The sequence below is a fragment of the Lissotriton helveticus genome, chromosome 7 (assembly GCF_964261635.1).
Source record: "Lissotriton helveticus chromosome 7, aLisHel1.1, whole genome shotgun sequence".
NCBI lineage: Eukaryota > Metazoa > Chordata > Amphibia > Caudata > Salamandridae > Lissotriton > Lissotriton helveticus.
Genome location: NC_136068.1, coordinates 765,871,619 through 765,889,727, shown reverse-complemented (window position 1 = coordinate 765,889,727; position 18,109 = coordinate 765,871,619). Strand labels below are relative to the sequence as shown.

Genomic DNA, 18,109 nt, shown 5'->3' with positions numbered 1-18,109 from the left:
CTCCCACTATCATGGAACTTATCAACATCTCCCTCTCACAAGGCTGTGTTCCTCCGAGTTGGAAGAGCGCTGTCGTTAAGGCCCTCATCAAAAAAACACATTTAGATCCTGCAGACATGGCCAACTACAGACCGATTTCGCTTCTCCCTTGCATCAGCAAGATGGCCGAGAAACTGGTTAATGGGCAATTATCCCAGTACCTTGAAACTAACAATCTCTTGCGTCGGTCGCAAACGGGATTCCGCCCTGGCCATGGCACGGACACCGCACTCCTCACTGTCATCGAGGAGGCAAGGTGCATTCTGGATTCAGGAGGGTCAGTGGCGGTGATCCTCCTGGACCTCAGTGCAGCCTTTGATACGGTGGACCACCGTGTGCTTCTCCATCGGCTGGCGAGGGCAGGAGTCGCAGGTAAGGCGCTCGCTTGGATAGACTCCTTTCTATCAGGCCGCTCATTCCAGGTGTGGGACGGCAGTTCACACTCTGCCCCTCTTCCACTCTTAAGCGGAGTCCCTCAGGGGTCTTCGCTTAGTCCCACCCTGTTTAATGTTTACATGGCCCCCCTGGAAGATGTCATTGCCCCCTATGGGATAAAAACAGTGAGCTATGCGGATGACACGCAACTTGTCGTTTCACTATCTCACCTTGACAACCATCCAGAGAACCTATTGAACTGCCTCCAGGACATCCACCTCTGGATGTGCGAGTCATCGCTGAAGCTCAATGGAGCAAAAACTGAAATAATGCTCATGGGCAAGAAATGGACATCTATTCCCCCGTCGGTCTGGCCAGACGTTTTCGGTGAGGTACCAACCCCGAAAAAAGAAATTAAGACACTAGGAGTCTGGCTGGAACCAGAACTGACCATGAAGACCCAAGCAGCCAAAACAGCAGGAATCTGTTTTGGACTCATGCGATCCATACGCAAGATCCTTCCACTTCTTCCCCCCGTATCAAGGAAATTACTGGTCCAAGGCCTTATCCTTGCCCGGCTGGACTACAGCAACGCCGTCTATCTCGGCGCACCTGAATCCACCATGGCTAAACTACAACGGACTCAAAATGCGGCGGCGCGGCTCATTATGGGCCTTCCTTCCAGAGCCCCAGCCAGTCCAGCCCTCAAAGCCCTACATTGGCTCCCAGTACGTCAGAGGGTAGAATTCAAGGCTCTGTGCACCGCCTATAAACTCATTAACGGTGTAGGCCCTGCCGTTCTGGAAGACATGGTCACCCCCTATAAAGCCCCTAGACTTTTGCGCTCAGACAACGAACGCCTGGCCACTGTCCCCAGATTCAGAAAAGCACGCACCGGTGGTCGACGCTTTGCGGTAAAAGCGTCCTCAGGATGGAATTCACTCCCCCGCAGCCTCCGTCTGGAACCCCGCTACCCACTCTTTCGCAAAAGACTGAAAACCTTCCTTTTCCCTAAATAGTACCCCCTACAGTATCCCCTCCCCCTCGGTCTACACTAAATTAACAGCGCGGGGATGCCTTCGGGTCACCAGGCGCTTTATAAATCGCTAAATAAAATAAATAATAAATATACAATCCCTCTCAACAGGGCCTAACAAGAATCATCAGTGTCCCACAAGGGTTCGTCAAAGTGGGTGGCCAACGTCAAAACCCTTGTCTACTACAGTTATCTGTCGGCTTCTATGCAACAAAATACATATGTGCAGGCTCTAAAATAGAGTAATACCAAACCACATCTAAATGCACACATGCCACCTCAGTTTGGATCCAGCCATATGTAAATCAGTCTTGACCCCGCACCAATGGATATAGTACAGCCCAGACTGCCAGGCCCTCCCTGAACCGGAACACAAGCAACCCAAGACCAGTTTTGCCCTTATAAGGGCTCACAAGTTGGGTATACCCGTTCCTGGCCTGGCAGTTCAGGCTGGACTGTTCCCTTAGAAGTACCGTCAAGACTGTGCTTTAGGAAAAGACCTGGCAATTGTCTGTGCCCTTCATTTACGCCAAGGTGGTGGATTCTTAGGTGTCTTTCCTAAGACAATTTCTTTGAAAAAGAATTGCTTTAGGACATGAAACGTTAAATACGGGTGGAGTGATCAGGGCAGTAACATCTACCTTTTTTAGACGCCCCGCGGTGGGTTCACTTTGCCTACAGTAATGTTCACTATTTGCAGACCTTGTATTCCTATTCCTGTGGCCAATCTCAAACTCTCACACTGCGCTGGGGTTAGCTTTTGAGAATCTTTGTATTATTCCACAGCACTACAGAAGCCCCAGGATGACTGTGACATTTGCATATCACAAGAAGAAACTGGTTACAACTGTTTGCAGGATTACTCGCCCCTCGATGGTAAATGTTAAATATGTTATTTTATTACTAAAGGCAAGTTGTCTCGCTAAGTGCACCCATTATCCGTCGTGCATCGTTATATGTGGAACACAAACGACAGTGCGCCATCACAGTGCAGAACCGTAGGTCAGCTAGATCGAGCAATTCCTTTTCTGCTCAAAAGGGGAGGGTATAGCATGAAATGGGAAGCAGAAATATTCTCTTGTGAAAACATATCTTAGGGTCCCTTCTTTCAAGTGTAAAGAGTGACACAAACACAACCTGATTAATTACTCACTTCATAGCATGGTCTTCGAGCTTGCGGCCTTGTCTATGCCACTTTAGACACAAACTGGAAAATGTTTGATGCGGAGGAATTGCACCTGAACATTAAATGCATGTTGAGCAGCCATACGAGGCAAACGTTTATATAAACCCATACACTACAACGTGCAAAACACAAGCTAAACAATAGAGCTAGGTCAAGGCATGCAGATACAATGAAAACATGAAAAAGGTTTTAATGTAGGTTTTAATGTGCTGTGACGCAATCTGGAAGACGTTAAACTATAGCTGTCATTCTCCAAACGGGTACTAGGTGGCAGCATTGCACTGTGAATAATGATCTGCCACACCCTCCCCCTATTCAGAGCTAAGTAACACATAACAGTAACAGACGAACTTATTTCCACTCATGTAATGTGCTGCTCCTGTGCCCAACTAATGCTCCCCACCGTCCATATTACATTTTTGTTAGATTTCTATTTTTAACCTTATAGTTTGCATAAATACAAGCATGTCCAAAATAATTCTGACCGATTCATGAAATACCACGCCCCTTTTGACTAAGAAACAAGCAAGTATATCAGAGGTTCGAAGTAGAAACATGTTATCACCTTTAAGATGTTGCATGCAACAATTACACCTTTCATACAATAGTTAGAAACGTTTGCACAATGTTTCAGGAATTATTTTAGCTTAACAGATGAAGAAATTAAGCAAATCCTAGAAGAATTCGAAGCTGTGCCTAATGGTTAATGCCTGTGAATTAAGGGTTCATGCTGGACAAATGTAAATCAAATAGATAACTAGCTTAAACAATGTCGACTTATAAATGTACGAGTATGTGTGCATACATTACTTTCTAATGGCAGTTTGGCTAATAAAACTATTGCTTCATGGCTTCAAAAAAGGCTACGGTAGATGGTTAAACTATAGGAGAACTTACTTGCCCGGCCTTCCATCATGGACTCTGCATGCCACCAAAGAAAATATGCATTGGCAAAGCGACGCTGGCATTGGCTGCAAGCCTTCTGTCTTAATCAATGCTTATTTTGCTTTGCCACAGTTTCTATGAAACTTTCCTGTCGAACTGCCATAACTCTTGCACTCAAAAAGCACACGTTGCCACAGTAGTCCCAGTCACTGAATGGAACTACTTGAGTTATGTGCTTCTTGTGAAAGAGCAGAACGCCCTGAGTAATGTAGGATTACCGGTAAGTAATTAGGACATTACCTCTAAGTCCCTCATCCTCGAATCAGCCCTTACACATGAGAAGAAAACAAGTTACTTACCTGTAAATTTGGTTCCCCAGTATTGGTAACTTTCATAGATTCCCATGCTTTGTATCATTCCCCGTCGTCGGAATGGGAGTCTCGGTAACAAAAATACCATAGCTGTAGGTACAAAAGACCAAGGAAAAAGGCCTAGGCCTCATTCCCTTTTGTAGCATATCACCCTCTTTGTGTAAAAGAGACCAAACTCAGGCCTCAACCAATCAGAAGTGCCTCACCCCTTAGAACCTTCCTGAAGGAACCTCAGAGCCTCAGATTTTCGTAGCCGTTGTGTACTTAGAAACCATATCTGTTGTAGGCTTAGCTTTCCTCGGGGAGGTGGGCGGGCGCATGGGAATCTATGAAAGTTACCAATACTGGGGAACCAAAGTTACAGGTAAGTAACTTGTTTTCTTACCCCAGTATTGGAACTTTCATAGATTCCCATGCTTTGTATCAGAGTAGCAAGCAGTTAGTAACAGAACCACATTTTGCATCATCACCAATAGCAATAGGCAACATGACAAAGATACAAAATGTGAAAGACGGAAGGTGGGAAAGAAAGGAAAGCTCACCACTCATTGGAAGAGGTTCCTCAGGACAGCCTGTCCTACTGCCACATCACCTTGTTGTAGGGACTCCAAGCAGTAATGTCTGGTAAATGTGTGAACGCTGCTCCAGGGAGCAGCTCTGCAAATGTCTTTGATCTGTACCCCTGCGAAGAGGGCTGTAGAAGAAGCCACAGATCTCGTGGAATGTGCTCGAACCTTTCCAGTCAGAGGTTTTTCTGCAGCAGTGTGACAATGCAGAATGGCACTCGTGATCCATCTGGAAATGCCCTGCTTGGAAAGAGGAAGGCCCTTGCTTGGACCTCCGAAGGCAACAAATAACTGAGAGGACTTCCGAAAACTCTTAGTACGCTCCAAGTAGAATTTCAAACACCGTTGCACATCGAGCGAATGTAATGCTCTCTCTGCCGGTGTAGCCGGTTGAGGAAAGTATGCCTTCAGAATGACCGGCTCATTCAAATGGAAGTCCGAGGGAACTTTAGGCATAAACCTCGGGTTAGTTCTCATGATGACAGTGTTTCTCTTGAATTGAAGGAAAGGTTCTTGGATAGTCAAGGCTTGTAATTCTGGATGACCACAAGGAGGGTCCAGAGTCCGTCCTCCTGAACCTCGACATTGCCGCCAAGTGGACTTTAATTGATGAATGGGCTAGTCCCGATTTGGCCAAGGACAGCAGATAAGGAAGGACCTGATGAGGCTTGGAAGCGAAAGGATCAATGCCTTCTTTCTTGCACCAGCAACAGAATCTCTTCCACTTAAGACGGTAAGTCCTGTTCGTAGAAGGAGCTCTTGCATGAAAAAAGGACCTCCTTAATCTCACTAGAAATGGGCAGGTTCATAAATTCTCGCTGCTCAGGAGTCATGCAGTCAGGTGTAGGGACTGCGGATCCGGGTGCCAAACTTGTCCCTCGGACATCGTGAGGAGATCTGGAAGAACCTCCAAAGGAAGAGGTGGGGCTATCGAGAGCAGATGGAATTTGGTGAACCAGAACTGCCTCGGCCAAGCAGGGGCTATAAGGATCATCCTGCACAGCTCCACCTTGATCTTCTTAATGAGTCGTGGGATCAGAGGTATGGGAGGAAAGGCGTAGACTAATGTCCTCGACCATGCTATCGAAAGCGCACTCCCCAGAGAGTCTCGATGGGGAAGCCTGCTTGCATAAGACCGGCATTTCTTGTTGGTCGGAGTTGCAAAAAGATCGATCTCTGATCTGCCCCACTGGCTGAAGACCTCCTCCAAGAATCTCTGATTCAATTCCCATTCGTGGCTGACTGAGGATGACCTGCTCAGTCTGTCGGCGTTTTCGTTGAGGACGCCTGGTAAGTGTTCTGCTCTTAGCGAAACCCTCTGAAGGATCGCCCATTCCCAGATCTGCTGAGCTTCTTGCGACAATGGACGAGATCTGGTTCCCCCTTCCTTGTTCACATAGTGCATGGCCGTGGTGTTGTCCGTCCTGATAAGCACATGTGAACCTTGCAGGCGAGGAAGAAAAGCTTGCAGAGCCAGTCGTATCGCCGTAGCTCTAACCGGTTGATGTGGAGGCGTTTCCCCTGGGGCGACCAATGACCGCTGACATGCAGGTCTTGCATCACTGCCCCCCAACCCTCCAACGACGCGTCCGTTGTTATCACCTGCGGAGACGAGTCGCTTGCGAAGGATAGACCTTGGGACAAGTTGTCTTGATTCGTCCACCATAAAGCTGCTTCCTTCATGCTTGGAGTGATCACCACTCTGTCTTCGAATGAACCGTGGACCTGCTGCCACTGGTTGTCTAGTTGCTCCTGCAGAGGGCACATCCTTAGTCTGTAATGGGGAATTAGAGGGATACACAATGAAATCACCCCCAGCAGAGACTTGTAGCGGCGAACTGAAAGACACTTTTTTGTGCGCAAGTCCTGAGCCAGGGTTCGTAATTTGTCTCTCCTTTCCTGAGTAAGGAAGGCTTTTGAGAGCTTGGAATCCAAGATGGCTCCCAGGAAGCGAGCCTTCCTGGACGGGAGCAGGGAAGACTTCTCGTTGTTCAGAGTGAGCCCCAGATTCTGAAACAAATTGGTACAAGCTTGAACAGCCTCCAGCGCTGCCTCTCTGGACGAAGCCTTCAGTAACCAGTCGTCCAGGTAGGGGGAGACCTGGAAATGGTTCCTTCGCAGGAAAGCTGCTACTGGCGCCAGCACGTTTGTGAAAATTCTTGGGGCTGAACGGAGTCCAAAGGGTAAGACCCTGAACTAAAAATGGCTCTTGGCTACTGTGAATCGCAGAAACCTTCTGTGTGCTGGGTGAATCGGAACGTGGAAATACGCATCTTCGAGATCGAGCGTGGCCATGAAATCCCCCGGGTTGATGAGCTTCAAAATGTCCTGGAGAGAGACCATCCGGAAGGACAGGGAGATGAGATAGGTGTTTAGCTCCCTGAGGTCTAAAATGGGGCGCCACTTTTCTTGCGTCTTCTTCACCAGGAAGAACCTGGAATAAAATCCTTGTCCCCTTTGGTTTGCAGGGACCGGCTCTATCGCTCCTTTCCTGAGCATCTGTTGGACCTCGAGCCGCAGGAGACGCTGGTGTTTCGATGGAATGGCTGGGTGGAGGGACTTGCGTGAATTCCAGGGTATGTCCTTTCCGAATGATGTTTAGCACCCAACGGTCCGATGTTATCCTGGACCAGTTGTGAAGGTATTTGGTGACCCTGCCTCCAACTGATGATCTCTTGAAGGAGGGTCCAGTAGGAAGAGCCAGGAGGCCGCTATTGACGTTTGGACGAATCTCGTCCTCATCCAGCCTGTTTCCCCTTATTGTAAGGCCTGGAGTAGTTGGTAGACTGGCCTTGCCGCTGTTGATAAGGCTGACGGTATTGCTGGGAACCTGAGCCCGTGGTGGAATAGCGTTGCTGTTGGCGATAGGATCCTCTGTAGTTACCACCTCTACCTCGAGATCCTTTAAAAGGAGACTCTCTGTATTGAAGGGTCCCCAAGGACCTGGCAGTGTCTGTGTCCTTTTTTATGTCCCGTAGAGTGTCGTCAACAAGCTTGCCAAATAATGCTTCCCCATCAAAGGGAAGATCCAGGACCTTGTTTTGAATTTCAGGCCTAAACCAAGTAGCTTTGAGTCACCCTTGGCGGCGGAGGACTGCCGCCCCAGCCAAAGAACGGAACGCCGTTGTCGCAATATCCATTGCGCAGTCAATGATTTTCATCGACGTTGCTTCTCCCTCCTGTGAGATTTTCTTTGCCTCAGTCGTAGATTCCGGAGGCAGCTGGTCAAGGTATGGAGCGACATCACACCAAAGCTGGCGGTCGTATCTACCCATGATTGCCAGGGCATTTGCCGCTCGTACCAGCAAACTTGCCATCGACGAGAATCTCTTCCCCACATTATCCAACCTCCGCCCTTCCTTGTCCGGAGGAGTTGCTAAGGGAGCAGAGGAGTTACAGGATTTCCTCTGCGCAGCTTGCGAGATCACAGAGTCTGGTCTGGGATGACCCGTTAAGGCTGCCGGGCCATCAACTGGTGCTTTGTTTTTTTTCTCTAGACGCGGTAGCACCGGGACCACCGTCGCCGGGTTCTTCATGGCTTTTTGGCCCTCCTTCCACACATGATCCACAATAGGAATGGACCTAGTTGACTTCATAAAAGGCTCTTTGAAATCGTATAAAAAGCACTCTGTGGCAACTTTAGGCATGGCCAATTTGAATCTCGCAGCGGCTCTCTCCATCAGCTGATGGAAGCCTCCAATGTCTGCAGGCGGGGAATCCGCCGGCTCTGGGACTGGCGATGCTGGATCCGGAATGATATATTCGTCATATTCGGTATCGGGACTAGAGCCATGATCCGATTGCTGACCCTCATCCGAGGAATCATCATGGACGTCTTGAAACCCAGAGGACTCATGATGGATGGACATTTGAGGCCGAGGGGAAACTGGAGCTGGAGTGGAAGGCGTCACGAATGAGGCTGACATCTCTGCAGGAGTTACTGGCGTTGACGGCACCGGAGTAGGCATACTCGCCTTAGATTTATAGTCCTGCAGCATCTTATGCAGATCTTGGAGAAACGAAGATGGCACTGAAACCATTTCCTGCTCAGCATGATGTTGTGACTGGGCCGACTGATGATGGCCCACTTCCACGCGTCCGTAGTCGCCCTCAGAGTCAGTGTCCTGGATTTGACCAATAGTTGGGAGGGACTATCAGCATAGCTGTATGAGTCCTGGTCCTCCTCCTCAGAATCTCCTTCCTGCAGAAGCATGGTTGACAGTAGAGGAGACATAGCCTTCGGAGAAGTAACCTCCGGCGTGATTCGTGTCACAGAAATGGTAATTCTCTTTTCAGAGGATAAGATCGTCGACGGTTCCGTCGTCGACGGTTGTATACGCGTCGACGAGATCGGGGTCGTCGACGAGGAAATGGTCGACACGCCAGCCGTTGTCGTTGTTAAAGTCGTCGTCGTCGATGCTCTCGTCGACGAGACCGTCGTCGTCATCGTCGTCCGCACCATCGTCGACGGTGAGATTGGAACTGCCGTCGTCGGCACCTTCGTCGTCGGCACTTTCGTCATCGACACCTTCGTCGACGGCTTTGTCGTCGGCGCCTTCGTCATGGCGACGCTTTCGACGGCGTCTTCGTCGTCGCCGCCGTCGACGGTGAAGAAACCGCTGTTGACGGAACCTTCGTCGACGACTCCCCTGTCGACGGGATCGTCGATGACATCAATGCAGCCTTTGATCTTTTCGGCGACGGAACCTCCGCCGTCGACGTCTTTGAGGTCTTGGAACTCCTCTCAGAAGACTGGGGTGAAGGTTTGTTGAAGGCTGTGACAGTCTTCTCACCTTTAGAAGGCGAATCTGGTCCTTCCCTCTCCTTTACACCTCGGTGAGGAGATTTGCTGGGACCTGGGCTCTCAGACTCACTGGGAGTCTTTTTTGAGGCCTTGGAAGATCTTTCCATAGAAGGCGAAGGGGAACCCCTACCCCTTTTGACTGACCTTCTTGAAGAAGACATCGAAGCTGCATCCTCACTGTCACTGGAGACAGTATCTTTCCTGGTCTTCAGTTTATGGAGCCATGTCAAGAGTCTTCCCTCACGGTCCCGGAGGGTCTTGGCCGAAAAGGTGCGACAGATTTTACAGTCCGCAGCCTGGTGGTCAGGATAGAGGCAGTAAATGCAGTCTTTGTGCCTCTCCTCCACAAAAAGCCTTTTCTTAGCATAGGTGGAACAAGGCTTGAAAAGGGCTTTTTTCTTCTCCATTTCTGACATCCTGGTAGGCAGCCAACAATTCTGAAGCGAAGTTGAAGATTTTGAAGAAATAATCCTGGAGAAATCCTTTGTAAAAGTAGAAGTTGAGCAGAGCTCAAAGGAGACTCCCTAAGCACAACGTGCGGTAGAAAATCTGAGGCTCTGAGGTTCCTTCAGGAAGGTTCTAAGGGGTGAGGCACTTCTGATTAGCTGAGGCCTGAGTTTGGTCTCTTTTACACAAAGAGGGTGATATGCTACAAAAGGGAATGAGGCCTAGGCCTTTTTCCTTGGTCTTTTGTACCTACAGCTATGGTATTTTTGTTACCGAGACTCCCATTCCGACGACGGGGAATGATACAAAGCATGGGAATCTATGAAAGTTCCAATACTGGGGTAAATACCAAAGCAGACCCCTCAAAGAGAAGGCCTTTGGAAAACTGGTAGAAAAAACAGCCATCACACAGGAGAGAAGAGCATCAGGTTCCACAGCACGCAAAACACCACACCCAAAATTCAACCGGTCACCCATAGTGCAATTCAACTTGTAATGCCTAATAAAGGTTGAGTTAGAAGTCCAAGTCCCAGCACCTCAGATTTCATCCAAAGCCACCCCATTAAAGGCGGCCCAGTACGCCAAGGTGCCTGTAGTGGACCAGACCTGGACCACTGAAGGACACAGCAAACCAGAGCCCTGATAAGCCAAAAAATAGCTGCCTTGATCCAACACCCAGGGTCAGTCAAGAGGCAACCTTGCTGCAGCCTGCCAGACAAAAAGTCCCAATCAGAAGCACGAAACACAGCAGACCTGTCCACATACACAGACAAAGCACGCTTCCCATCCAGAGTGTGCAACAAGTGTTCATCAGAAGAAGATGGTGCAGGGTAGAAAGAAGGCAACACCAACTCCTGAGTCTTATCAAACTTAGAATTAATTTTCGGAAGAAAACCAGAATCCAAACGTAACACGACAGTATCCTCCATGAACCTCAAAAAAAGGGGAGAACAACGCAAAACAGAAAGTTACCCCAACACCCTGGCCAACGAAATGGCCACCAGGAAAGCTGCTTTAAAAGACAAGAATTTTACATCTAAAGACAACCAAGGCTCAAAAGGAGAGGACTGAATAGTATGTAAGACTAGAGAAGGATCCCAGGCAGGCACCAAAGAACAGGCAGCCGAGGAGGAGAGAGAAAACTTATGAACAACCTGGACACCAACAGGTCGTCCACAGAGGACAAAGAAGAAGGATCCCTGAAAGCCTGGACAACCGTCCACTGGCTCTTCAGAATATAGAAAGCAAAACCCTTACTGAAACCGTCAGAAAAGAACTGCAGAATGTCAGTCAGAACAAGAAATAGAGGACAGATCATGAAGAGAACACCAAATGTTGAAAGCAGGCCAATGCTTAGAATAAGGAGACAAAGTGCACGATCTACGAGAACCCTGAACCACAGAAATAATATGGTCTGGCAAACCCCGCCCAACTAGTGACTGCTGTCCAACCTAAAGACCACTAAGGTGAGAGGGACCAGCAGGTGAGGAGTGGAAGACCTCAGAAGAGACAGACTAAGCGGCAAGATCCAAGGTGAACCCACTGCTAAACTCAACAACAGCGGGAACCAATGCCTCCAGGGCCAGTGTGGCAACACAGCCACCACACGCGCCCCCCACGCTCTGAACCGTCAACAGGAACGCAAGAAAGAGAGGAAAGGGAGGGAAGAAATAGAGCAACCACTGAGGCCACGTGAGAGACAAAGCCTCCACACCCCACGCCCCCCTCATTGGAACTCAAGAACAAAAGTGGTGGGGGGAGCATTGGTCCTTGAAGCAAACAAGACCATCTTGGGATTCAAGAACTTACGGCAAACCAAGCGAACACCCTTGGGAGACAGACAACATCAGACAGGAAGGAAACCTGAAACTCAGGGCATTTTCCACCACATTGTCCGTGCCCCTGATGTGTTGAGTCGAAATGGCCTGGAGATACTGTTCCGGGCAACCTGCTATAGCACAGGCCACACAATGCACACAATGACTGAGTACTGCCCTGATGATTCACATAAGTCACAGTACTGTCAGACCGCACCAGTACATTGCAACCCAACAGATGCCCCTGGAAGTACTGAAGTTCTCTTCTACTACGAACAGTTTCTTCCAGTTGGAGGAGCGCCTACGCTCAGACTCCTGCCAACGAGGCAGAATGGTCCACTGACACAGTCTCGCACCTCAACCCAGTGCACTGGCATCCGGCACCAGAACCACCAGCGGTGTGAGATGCAACCACATGCCCCTGGAGAGACTGGAAGAGTCCAGCCACAACTGCAGACTGCGCAACACATCTGAAGACAACAGGATCTCCAAGGACCAATTATGAAGAGGGAAACTAACAAAGCAGCAAAGATGCCACAGCAAGGGTCAAAGATGCAACCTGGTCCACGGTACCTTGAATACAGAGGCCATGTGCCCCTGTACCACTCACTATACAATGAAGTAGCGGACCGAGACAACAGATCCCCAACAAAGTCTATAGACGCAAGATCTGGGAGTGAATCAGAAACACCTTGCCCACAGAGTAGAATTCCGCCCCTATAAAAGACCTAGTGGCAGGCTGAAGATTGCATTTCGGAAAATTCAGGAGGAAGCTGTGGCTCTCTAGCATACGTATGGTCCAAGCCAGATGTGGAGTTATCACTAGAGTAGAGGGGACCAGCAGCAGCCAGTCTTCCAGGTATGGAAGCACACAGCGACCCTAGAGGTGAAGGTGAGTCACCACCTTGGTAAAGACCCTGGGTGAGAAACGCAGGCAAAAGGGAGGACACAAAACTGCCAATGACCCTGCAGGGAGAACATCAGAAATGTCTGGAACACCAACGCCACAGGCACAAGCAAATATGTATCCTGAAGATCCAAGGTAGTTATCACATAGCCGGTCTGAATCAAAAGGATCACTCGCTGCAGGGTTTCCATTTTGAAGGGTTATTCCAGAAAAACCTGTTCAGGGGTCTGAGGTTGATCACAATTCGAAAACCCCCTGTAACTTCCGGGACCAGAAAGATGATCAAGTAAGTGCCCTGACCCCATTCCGACCTCTGCACAGGGACAAATGCCTTCTTCAGAATCAACAGCTGACACCCCTCCAACAGAGCCCTCAGACTGGAAACATCGCTCAGAATCGGAGCCCACACAGTGCCAAAAGTGGGGGAGGGGTGGGGGAATGAAGGAGGGGGTGAGGGGGTGAGGGGGTGGCAGAACGGGGGACAGAAACTCAATCTGGTAACCCCTTTCCATGACAATCAGCATCCAATTGTCCGTCGTTAGAGTCACCATGCCATCAGCAAATTGCGCAGTCTCCCACCAACCTCTGGCAGCATGCCAGCAGGACCTTGGGAGGCGTCATACTCTGGAACGCTGACCCCAAGGTCCAGAATAAGGATTAAGCTTCCTCTGAAAATTTCCCTGGACACCCTTGCCCTGGGCCTTCTGGCTCCTGAAGTTATTCCTCTACTGGCGAGAAGGTTGTCGCTGAGGAAAAGAAAGCCTCCTTATGTCGCTGCTGCTTCCGAAAAGAAATGGAATGCTTCCGCCCCTTGAAATCTCGATGCAACTTCTCCTCAAGGTCTTTTCCAAAAAGCAGAGGACCAGTAAACGGCAACCTCAAAGCCATGGAATGCTGAGCATCATCCGTGTTCCGCAACAAATTACGTCTGGCAGCAATGGAAGCCCCACAGGATGAAGCGAAAGCTCCAAAAGAGTCCAAAGCAGTGTCAGAAAGAAACTCAGCCTAACGTTCCTTGGACTCCAATAAGCCAAGACACTGCCCACCTTCATGCATTGTAGAGAAAAAAGATTTGAAGTCAGGTAATAAAGGATGCGCCACATACACCAAAGATGAATGGCAAGATGGGACGTCACATAAGTCTTCTTCAAAGAGAAGTCAATCTTCTTATATGCACCATCCTTCAAGACATTAACCTCAGCCATGGAAGGACGCACCACCGGACTGGCCACAATAGAGTCCACATGAACCGTCTCCGGAATTGTATCCTCCATGTCTCTCAAGGGTTATAGTTTAGACATGAAGCGAGGCATCAGGATGTGTTCGAGATCCTTCCATTCCTTTAAAACATCGTCCATCACAAATGGGAAGGGCTTTCGTAGGCTGCTTCTAAAACCGTGGCAAAACCATGTCTTTGAACAAGCTGGCGACCTCCTCATCTGGGAAACCCATATTGTCTCTCACATGGGAAAGAATGTCTGGCAACAAATCCTTAGAGATATAGTTCCCTTTAATGTTTAATGTCCACAGAGCCCAAGGAGGATTCATCAGAAGAATCTGAATTGGAAATGTCAGAACAGACGTTATGCCCCTCTCCAGAGCAAACACCAACCGACTTCTTATTCTGCCTTATAGCAGCCGTCTCCAAAATCAATTTCCGCAGCTGGCCATCATCACTCCCTTTACTTTTTCGCAAGGGAGGGTCTGAATTCGGCCCACCCATCGGAGGAGGACGACGACGAAGAAAGCGGAGAACAATACCTGCGTTCATCAGTAAGCTTTCCCATACTGACCCACCGACAGAATGACAGGACTCCATCAGAGGAGTGAATCCATAAATACATCACCCCAGAAGCAGACAAAACTCCATCCAACCAGCACCAGCACCAGCGCATGTACTGACAAGTCAGCCACATAACCTACTGGCAAAGGCTGCCTGGGATGTGTGGTACAAAAGGGTATGGTGATGGACGGAGCATCAAACACTCACACCCAGTCAAAAGATCTGGGTTTAATCCATCACCATTCTTTAGCCCACTCTGCCACCCCAGTTCAGACATGGCCATATGCAAATCAGTCTGACCCTGAGCCTCATGGGAACAGTCCAGCCCGAACTGCCAAGCAATGCCTTCCCTGGACCGGAAACAAGCTTCCGAGGACCGGTTTCTGGCATTTCAGCCGTCTTCAGCCAGGCTTGCTTGAATCCAGTGGCAAAGTGAGCAAGGGACTCATGTCTGAGCATACCCTGCCAACTTATGGCGAACAAAGCGGTACAAAAGGGGGTGGTGATGGACGGAGCATCTGAACCAATCAAACACTCACACCCAGTCAAAAGATCTGGGATGTATGGAATGCAGGGGAGGAGCAACCCAAGTCATGCTCCTGCCCGCGGACACCTGCCGGCACACTACGTCGTCCCAGCAGGCCTCTGTAGACAATGCAAGCAGACCGACACCTCAACGAGGGCCCTCAGCCATGCCACACACTGTGGCGGTCGATACAGGCACTGCCAACCTGCAACACAGCCTATCCATGCATACAACAGGAACGCCAGGAGGAAATTTCCCATGGACAAATACATACTGCATTTAAAGTAATGTAGCTACTCATATCTTATTTTTCAATATCTGTGTACCTTTCGCCGCAGACTTAAAACAAAATCATAATTTTTGCCAACTATTTATACGTGGGCCTGATTCTATTGCAGCATTGCAGGATTCTTAAATGCAGGTTCTATTGATACCTTGTGTGGCATCTGTTCCTTTATTAACAAAATGTCGTAAAGTTAATCAGTGTTCTTAAATCTGGCACCAGTACATGCCATAGTAAAAGTAGCATATGCTGCGCAAGTGATAATGGCAGAGGGCTACAGTTGGACATTATCGGTTTGAATCTTCTACTGGACTGAATGTGAATGTAGATTATTGATTTATCTTCGAGAATAACATGGAATCCTCACAATTTTGCTAAGAACCCTTTTTCAATCAGTACCAACCATGGCAACCACAAATTCTATGCAGGATTCATTAAAAACCAGGGTTAGAAATGAGGGGTTTCAGACAGGGAAGTGGTGCTGAGCGTTTCGTCCAGCATGTCACAGAGAAACATACAGGGGCCTGAAACAGCATGTGTGTCTTAGAGTTCTCTGGACGTGGCACCAACAGAAAACAAGACTAGTCCATAGGATAGGTTCAATCAAGGAGGCATGCCTCAGACACGTGATAAACATAAGTATCTAAGGTCGATTGGACAGAGGAGATCGTGTACTGTCTAATAAGGCACTCAACGCCGGAAATCCTGCCAGAAGACTATGGAAGGCCACCATAACCAGGGGTATGTCTTGTGGACGCACTGCAGTGCAATAATATAGGACAGTGTATTATGATGTCTTAGTGACACATGGATGTGATGCAGTGGATTCAAGACCCTAGAACCGATTGAGCGGTGGATGTTGGCATGATTTGGAATTAGCCCAATTATGTTGGTTAGTACCTCTAACATGTAGTGTATTGTGGTGGGACAACGTTCTAAAGAGGCAGCTGAAAGGATTAGCATCATTGAAATTGAGTTCATTGAAGTGAGTTCCTGTCGCTTCAAGGGCATGCAGCATGATGGGTTAGAGTTCATTTGCCTAAAAAATATTTTGGGGCTAATGTCACTAGGATGCAATGCAGCATGCTAATGACCCTGTAGTGCTCTTTGGTGAGTTTGCATCCCTAGGATGCAGCACACGAGGTTTGTGACCCTGAAGTGCTGTGTGGTTGGTTACTGCTCCTAGGCCGAAGTGCAGTGAGGCTAGTATCCAAGGACAGGTGTGGAATATGGGGGAGGTAGTGTTACCGGCTCAAGGATATTGTGCAGTGGACTATGTCAGCATCCTAAGTATGCACATACAGAACTAGAGAACCATATGTAGCACCATTGAAAAGGTGTCCAATGTACAGGATGCACCACAAACAAAATAGTGAGAAGAAACATTCCTATGATTCAACATTCCATCTAATCCGGCCAATCATGTCCTCCACAAATAAACAATGTGCATCAGGTTTTAGAGAATGTATGGGTTGAGAATGTTAAGTACTTAAACAGAATACATCAGTGTGTCCCTCAATCTGTTCCTTTTCGCTTCCCAATTTCTAACCAAGAGGAGTAATTTTGATCCCTATGAGGGATGTAGGACTTCCAGTGATATTTCCAATCGTCTGAAAGAGCAATGCTGCACTACTGCCTTGTGTTTGTTCTGCATTTCTCTCAGCTGAGATGAGGGGTGTCGGCTTCCCTTGGCGCGGTGGAGGTGATATGGGGAGTGACAGGGAGCCAAAGTGCTTTAATCTGCCAGTTTTCAGCCTAGGCGCAGTCCAACAAAGAAGCACCTTTAAGCAGTCCATTCTCTATAGAGTATTGACGCAAGCCAAGAAAAGGGAAGTGTTTGGTCATGATTTGAATGAGTGGAGGATGGCCTCTTCCACATTGGAACACTGGCACTCGGAACATTCACCCAAACCCAGCAGGACTCATCTTTTACAGGTATGTAAGATGTTATAGTGCCCCAACAAATATCATAAGAGAACGGTAAGGAAGGTTACAAGACCAAAACCCCTGTGGTGACCGATGTCTTTTTTTCACCATCAGGAAAGGAGGCAAGAATGACTGAGGAGGCCCAACTTAGCCCTCAAAAAGGTTACCTTTGTTCAACCTCTGGTATGAGATCTTATTAAATTAGTAACAACACTGTTCAGTGATGTGAAAATCACAATGATAAATTATGCAAAAACAGTTAAGAAACAAAAGTAAATACCAATAATATAACAGATGGAGGAGGATCTGGATAATCAACACTTCTACAGAAATTAGAGATCAATGGTGTACTCTAATCTCAAAGGATAGGCTTATTTGTAAGACGCAGGATCATTACCCTCCAAAGTAGCATGCTTCATTATCAGGTTTGATTTTCATCCAAATAAAGATGGATGTCATTTTGGACAGACTTGAACAATCGAAAGTCTTAGAACAAAGCATGTTCCTTTGTGCTCAAGAAGAGCAAGGGCATTCACAGAAAATGAGAGTATGAAATTACCTATCAGTTAACTATTAACATTTTTATTAGGGTTGCCTATACCAAGGTTAAAGCAAAAATCACATTAGGATGACGAGGATAATAAAGGGGCAGCTCCTCTACTGGTCCAGGTTCTCGGATCCTGGATGTCATTATCCTCACCCTCTTTTAAATAGGTATGTAAGGATTGTGTCATGTGGTGCTACCCCAAATATACAAGGATTGTATACACACAAAAGATCATATTTAATTTTAATGTGGTTAATTTAAACCAGAATTTGCATCCGCTATAGTCAGGGAGGTTATGGCCCTTTGGGAGGGAGTGTTGCGGTAATCATCTATAGTCAAACACTTGTCAAGAGGCATCACAAGATGATACCACCTAGGCGTCCAATCTTCTGATTAATAGAAAGTATCTTGCTTACTGTCAAAGAAATAGTTAATTATTTCATATTTAACGAGCCACTTTACAAAGATTTTACTAGTGAATAATAATCCTGAAAAATAATCTTTGCTCATGCTTGAATAGTTGAGCACTTAGATTGTTTAAAGGAACAGTACCAACCTAATTTCATGTAAAGGATAAACAGACAAAAAAAGATTATTTTGTTTAGTCACAT

General features: G+C 47.8%; 1 protein-coding gene across 6 annotated transcripts in view; it reads right to left on the bottom strand.

Annotated features, from left to right (window-relative positions):
- FNIP1 (folliculin interacting protein 1) overlaps positions 1 to 18,109 on the bottom strand; it is a 333,439-nt gene that overhangs the window by 56,791 nt on the left and 258,539 nt on the right. The gene's annotated exons all lie outside the window — the stretch shown is intronic.